Below are 7,905 nucleotides of genomic sequence, written 5' to 3' on the forward strand. Positions count from 1 at the left end.
ACTATAAATACGATATATACCACCCTGCCTTTGCCCCAAGTCCCACGTTTAAATTTTCCCGACGAAATAGGGCGCGCTTAAAAACCAAAAACAAAGCCGCTTCACATTAAACCGCTTTGGAGTGATTCAGCTGCACCATCATAATTCGTTGTATAACCCGTATTGTAATAAATATGCATAGAGAAAGAATGTTTTAATTAATTAATTTAAAATTTTTTGTAATATTTTCTCTGTTAAGTGTAAATAAAAACGTGTTTATTATTACGAAAACTCGATTGTTTGCGTTTGCTCAGCCCCGAAGAGCCAGAAACAGTTAAAAATTGTTGATATTTCAATTAAATGCTTCAGATCCTTCTATAACTAACATGTTCATTGTTGTTGGTATACTTCTATCTCACTTGACTGAATAAAACGGAAAGCTCAATAACTGAATCGCAGTGGCAGTTATTTTTAATCCTAAATTTCATCAATGCTACAAAAATTATTATCGCAAAATGCTAACCATGTGATAGCGAGCGATTAATACAAATTTCAACAGTAGATAATGGTGAATATATACTATGCATATCTACGCATACCGGAGTATATGCGCTATTCAGTATGTATACTACTATATGCTATAATAATACTAATATACTAATATATGCTATTATATATACTATGGCGAGTATATTGCCTCTCGATAATTGGAAATAGCTTAAAAATGCTTTGTCATCAGGTTCTGATTAATGCAGCAATTTTTAAGCCGTTACTGTATCGGGAAGTGGGCTAAATTTGAGTACCAAGATTTTTTCCAGGGGTACAAATGAACAAAAAAAAGAGTTCTTGATATAAACGTGGTAATTAGAAAATTGGGACGAAAAAGTGCGAAAGAAAGTTGTCGATTCATTTTTTTATTGGCAATAATTATTACGTCGAAGAATAAGCCGGAAGCAGACCAAAGTACTCAAAACGTCTCCGGTTTGGAACGCATCCATTTCAAAATAGGATTTTCCTACTAACAAAAATCGTTTCAATTTTTCGTTATATATCATTTATGCATAGTTGCACTGACGGATTTTTTTTCAGTTGCGTAATAACGATATAATGGAATGATGATTTAAAAAATTCGGCGAATTAAGCCAGAGATTTCATGAAAACTTCATTTAGCAAGCAACTTCTGGCCATGACCACCAAATTCACCAACTTCAAGATTCCATAATAAATAAGTAAATGGTACCAAGAAAAAATATTTCACGTGATGAGTCTCGTCCTTAGTGAACTTTAACACACTATCGAAATATTCACAGAAACTTCATTGCTTTGAAAATTAAAAGACAACTCCTGGTTTCCTCGATAGAGCCTTAGACTACTGATGTACGAATATAGGAATCGCATTTTGGTATGAACCCCAAACTAATATTATCGCAGTGCCAGGTAGTCTGGCGAGCGGAACTGCTCCATACACCCTGAGATTCTTTCATATGCCTTTTGCTACGTCGCCTCGTGGCGAACTCTAACAGCATCAATTCAAAACGGTCTTCTAAATGACACATTCAGACTTGGTGAATTTCGCCGAAAAATGTCTCCTAACCTTGATATCATTGGTATCAAGGGTTTAAATTAGAAGAGACGGTGGATCGATGCTGAGAATCCTTCCTTTACTATCATGAAACATATATATTTTTCTAATGATGGGAAAATATATATTCATTTCTAGAAGGCTAATATTACAATTCACCAGCTTAAAAATGCTTTGTCATCAGCAACATACAAAATCCCATATTATGGACTTCAAAATTCAAAATTTCTCTCTCATTGAAAGTATATTTACTCCACTGGCTTCATTTAGGATCTTTAGCCCTTGAATTTATTAAAGCCTCAATGAAAAACAATTCAGAGCAACACAAGGGCAACAGAACTAATAATGTATTCTTACTCACAATGGTAAATAAAACTAAGAGAAAGTCGAAAAAATATTTTCATGATCTGACTATCTGAGTATATTCTGAGTATATTTTCATATGACATAGCTAACATGATACTTCTAACTTTTGTCTTCAACGCAGAAAATTAACGGCAGACTATATTTCAACCGGTAGAAATTAAGGGTGATGTTGGAAGCTTAGACGATAGCAACAACACAGACATGCGCTTAATTAATCGCAATCTGCAATCGTCGTATGCATAGAGAAAGAAAGTCATGTGTAACAGCTGGAATTTTAAATAACAAATAGAAACTAAATACGAAGAAGTTTCGATTGAGATTGAGTGAATAACGGCATTAATTTACTCCATGTTATTCAAAATGACTTCAGTTATGCATATACTTCCTTATTTTTGCTTTTCTTTTGGTAAAAGTGCGGTAAGATATTTCCGGATGTAGAACGGCCCTATATCGGCTATCATCCCCACAACTAGAATAAAAATCCAAGAAATATTATTTAATTAAAAAGAGCATAAAAATTTATCGTCAATAGCTAAGAAATCCTAAGGAAAAATATCTGAAGTGGCCAGTATAGTAATTTCAAATATTAACAAAAAATGTTGAGTACTGATAAAGTAAGATCTGATGCTTTCCCGGCGAATACGGCCAAAGAAGATTACTCGATCAGCCCTGAGGAAGGAACACAACTCGAGTTCCGAAACGTCGGCAGAATGGAGAGAGACAACCCGGAAGCCCGAATAGCTTTATTTGTTGAGTATTGATATTTAATTGGAATTGCTAAGTAATTTTTTACCATAACCTTAACACAAATTATGACAATAAAGTTCATAATATAATTATCTTGACTAATTCATAAATTTTACTGCGCAATAACCACAGAAAATAATCATTGTTAAGTGCTAAAAATACGTATTAAAACAATGTCTGTATTGAATCGAACGGAAATCACTTATTGTGTTAATCTATTTGCTTGGTTTGATTGAAAGTGTTACGATAATGGGAATTTTGTTTTAAAATTAACTTTCCTTCAAGTTACACGACCAATATTTAACATGTTTCGGATAAAATGATATGAGCACTCGAAAACTGACGGAGCTAGGGTAAGTCCTTTTTGTATACTAAGAATAATGAATGAAAAACATGTAATCAAATACTTATAAGTAAAACCATTTCAGAAAAGATAACTCCATGAGAGATTAGCGTAACAATAAACAGACGTTCTTAGTGATGAGAGGTCAACCCAATCAGCATCATGTGTCATTATTTAGTCCGAAACATATCAATTTCATAGTACCATCATCACTGTTACGAATGTATCCCTGCGATAATATATATGAGATATAATTTAAATATCAAATAAGGTTTAAATATATTCAAACTTTCACTTTAATAACACCACAAACGATGGAATGTATGTCGAAAATCATATTATGTATTAAAATTTATGTTACAGCTATTGGCTAATATCACCTACTAAAGTTATAGTAACTGGCCAACTTGATTTTCACGGCAGCTTACCAAAGCAGTAATTAGAAAATAATTACAAAATAATTTCTTTTTTGGCATTTAAAACATAACAAAATATTAATCTAAAATAACCACTAAGCGTAGCCTATTTCAGTTATAAATGATATAACCCGTAATTATGATCTGAATGAAAAAATATTTTATCATTTTCAACGCTTAAATTACATCACCATTAAATATTAGGAAATAGTTAGTCTCAAATGTCAAATGCCTTCAAACTCTTGAAGGATGTAGGGGTTAATAGAACTAGAAAAACAGGTACTGGGTGGTCATATTTCGGTTTCGATAAATACAATAACAATAACTAAAATACCAAGTATTTTTTCCATTTTGATAATTTCTAATGTTTTTCTTCCAAAGGACTTCAAACATTAAAATTTTATTTATCATTTAAGTAAAAGTTTGGCTTCGTCTTGGATTTTCAGCCCCTGAAATTATGCATAGGCATGGAGACAGTTCGACCGATACAGGCGTGATGAAGTGGAAGTTTGACATATTCAAATAAAAGTTAGTTTCACTTTTCCGCAAGTATTGAATGCGCACGACGCGTTTCGGCTCAATGAACCATCATCTTGTACAAGATCTTGTAAATATACCATGGAGGTTATATTCCAGTTTAAACAAAAATAATAACATTTTTTAAATATACCAATTATTTTTACCTCGAGGATGTTTATTCTAAAGTTTTACTGACTTCAAATCATAAAATTTCTCCCTCATTTTAGGGTCGGTTTGGCTTTATCTCTAATCTTCATCTTCTTGGACCCATCATCTGGTACAAGACATTGTGTAAGATGATGATACATTTTCAACGTCTTGTACCAGATGCCTAAGTCGAAACGCGTCATCCGCATTAAAAACTAGGAGAAAAGTACAAAAACCTTTCATTTCAATTTATAAAAAATCAATTCAGACGCACGAGTGATATATTTATGACGAAAGAATGTCGAGAAGACATCGCTATGCTTCTCGGGAGAAGTCGCGAAAGTGAATGGTTATGTCCCTGAGGCGCTTCCCACCTCCGACGCAGCGACACTGACAATGACCCTTCCTTCGCTTCCCTTTCAGAGGAATCTCACAACAACAACCACCCTCCCCTTCGTCTTACCTCGCCCCCCCTGCGCCCCTCCCCTGCGCGCACCCTTCCCAGTTTCCTTCTCTCTCTTTCTCTCTCCACCCGCACCCCCTCCTTTTCCAGGGCGCCTCAGACTCCGGGGCGGCAGTACGAGACGCGCCGCCGTGTCTAAGCGCCGGACTGACCTCTTCTGCCACAGAGCGCCTCCGCCCGTCTTTCGTCGACGTTTTTTAACGATCCCGGGCGTACCCCGCCTGATCGCCGAGGCGCCGCACCCGAGCGCCCGCCCACTCATTCCCTGCGACGGAGTTTGCGATAGCCCGGGGAGTGACGGCATCTTCCCCCGCCGACCGAATCAGCACATCCGCGGAAAAATCCTCTTTTGTATTAACACTCGTTTTGGGTCTTCCACTGTGTAACGAAGTACGTAAATTGTTGTTACAGTTGAGTGCACGTGTTTTCTGTGTGATAACGAACTGTATTTTCATCACTTGGTTTCTTTTTCCCTCGCACAGCCTCAACGCTCTCCTGATATTATCGAAGTAAAAGAGCTAACGTTAAGGGTATGTAGAATGGGAGAGTAAGTTGTAGGTAGTGGATAGAAGCTTAGAAAAACAGAAAAGTGATTTCATAGGGATGGGAGAAGGCTTGACCAAAGTTGTGGTAATCGAGAAACCAACAAACAGATGCGGTTCGAAAGGAAAAGATATAGAACAAACACTAAGTCCCCTCTTTCTAAGGGCCAATGTGCCAAAGTAGCGCAATGAACTTCATAAATATGGCCAGTCGTCGATTGAGTTTATTATGTGGGTGTACTCACCGGGTAGAACAAAGTGGATAAAACAATTACTAGCAACCCAAATATACTTTTAATTCTATAACATAGAAGCGCCAAATTCATTATTAAATAATTTCAATAACAGCACAGGAACGATGGAATTCTAAATGAAATTAATATGCGTTACTGAGAGTAAAAACGCTTTGTTTATACGCAGATTAAAAATATCGGTATTGAGAGCTCAGGCTCGGATGGCGACCTGACAAATGAATTAAACAACAAGCTAGCATCCCGAATTCTCATCCAATAAAATTTCTAGGGCGGCAATGATTCCTGCATTTTTTTTTAGCTCTGAAAGTATAATTTGGCTTTCAGATATTGGTTTAAATCCTAATGACTATTGATATGAGTTGAATGGAGTTGGTATTCCTCGACTTCTTCGCTTGATGTACAGGAGAGTGATGTCGATGCAAAAATTGGTACGGGGAACTGGGATTATTGCATATGATTGAAAATATTATTAAATAGTGCACGCAATACCTTGAGGGTAGAATTGAATTATCTATCTTTAATGAAAGAAAGACCATCACAGAATTTTATTTTCGATGTGAAACTCTTCCTTTTATTTAACCTTGAAAAATAAACAATTGGCTTTTCAGAAGTTAGCTCATTCGTTACATTTGCAATAATTTAGTACGGTTGAGCTCATTACACATAAAGTAATGAAACTCGTAAAAAATGGCCGAGCTTAGTCATTACATTGTTCAAAAGACTGGTTTTTATTAAACCAGAAATACATTTTTTCTTTTCTTTTGCCCTTCAATTACTAAACCGTATAAGGAATTATGATTGATGTTGAAATGTATGTATGATGTGCAGTTGAAAAAGAAGGGAAAAAATACCATAATGTTGGGATGTGATTAAGAGTTACTATACAAAATTATGAGATGTGTCATATATTATCCTTAGCAATGCATCAAACATGGTATTAAACTTTAATTCATTTATCTAGCGTGATAACCCCTTCAAAATCTCCATTTTACCGTATTTTGAAAAACGAGTCCCGGAAAAAAACTTGAATTTAAAGATTTCATGTGTAAATTTCTGATTATGTGGACCAAAAAAATGTCATCTATAACTAATGAACCTTTTTTTTCTTACAGATCGGAGTCACTGACAATGGGAAGTCATGCTGAGTCTTCAAAATGGAAACACACGTCTTAAATAAGTAATGACTCCAGATATTGCTGTTACTAATCTGATTTCTAGGAAACATGAGAAAAAGTACACTTTGAAACCTGGACCAATTGTGATGGAAAATATTGCAATTACTATCCAATTTACTATATAAAATTCATTATGGCAAAAGTTTATACCAGTTTACCGATGGTGATCAGGTTAATGAATTGTTAACGCCAATTTAGTAAGAAAACGAATCGCACACAAGGATATTCCTCCATTATCAAATTCCATTGTATAATTAATTAAGATTGATTGAATAATGGAATAATTTATTAGCGTTGTAAAAAGTAACCTTCAGATATTTATCAAAGGGAAAATGCTTCATTAACATGGTAGTACTTGATGAATAAATGCAATTAGAGTCTAAACTTTGGACCACAAAACCATTACCTAATCTGGAATTTATATTTACAAGGTTACTATTATCCAAATGGGAAGTTTAAGACTCTTCAGAGTTATTTTTTACATGACTCACCATCTTGATAGCTGCATTCGGTGGATATGTCCGTCAACCATCCCGGTTTAGAATTCTATTATGAAGCATTCATCAAATTTCTGAAAGTAAATTCAAATAAAACTTCAGTGTTTTCGCAAAACAGATTAAAATTAAATAAAAGTAAATACAACTAACAATGTTAATTTTACCATTAAAATTAGGTATGAAATTAGTCCTAGAACCATCTTAATGCTTTTTATTAGCCCATTTTTTATCTACAAGCATGAACACCGATTTATATTCAGAATCGGTAACGCTATTTTGCACCCAGTGATGCATATTTTACATTTCTTGCTGCATGCATGCGGAATACAGATGTAAAAATGCACGAAAGAAAAATTAATTCACAAGAAACAACTAAAATTTAACTTATAGGTTCATAAATTCAACCACGGAAGTGGGTGTATCACATATATTTTTTTAATAAAATGGATTACTTTGATGCTTCAAGTTTCTTTGATTATTCAAAAACTTTTATCCCCAACCCATGGTTTATCAGGTGTGGTTGTTATTTATTGTAAGCAACTAAGGAGGGACTTACCGCGGCGATAAAATTATTTTTTATAGCGACCGGAATAAAATTCAGTTGAGGTAAGTTCTATAGCATTGGCGTCTTAAATACCCTTATGGAGCACAATTAGAATTAAATAAAAAGAATGCACATGAAAATGAGTGATTGTATGATGTATATGTGCCCCATACGCGTCCGTAGATTCTACATGCCCATCTCTTCCAATGCTGCTGAGGAAAGGAGTTCCCGCGCGCAAAGAACGGTGAGTGGTGGACGGCGGCCATTTTGTTTCACCACGCCGAGGTGTCCGGTGAACGGAGCGCTCGCCACGTGGAGGGACAGGGGTTCG

General features: G+C 35.3%; 1 long non-coding RNA gene across 1 annotated transcript; it reads left to right on the forward strand.

Annotated features, from left to right (window-relative positions):
* The first annotated feature begins 4,725 nt into the window (after positions 1–4,725).
* On the forward strand, positions 4,726–7,491 carry LOC124153650. Its single transcript, XR_006863714.1, has 2 exons — positions 4,726–4,952; positions 6,471–7,491. It is a non-coding gene; the product is annotated as an uncharacterized LOC124153650 (long non-coding RNA).
* The last annotated feature ends 414 nt before the right edge of the window (positions 7,492–7,905 follow it).

Source organism: Ischnura elegans, chromosome 1 (genome assembly GCF_921293095.1).
Source record: "Ischnura elegans chromosome 1, ioIscEleg1.1, whole genome shotgun sequence".
Classification (NCBI taxonomy): domain Eukaryota; kingdom Metazoa; phylum Arthropoda; class Insecta; order Odonata; family Coenagrionidae; genus Ischnura; species Ischnura elegans.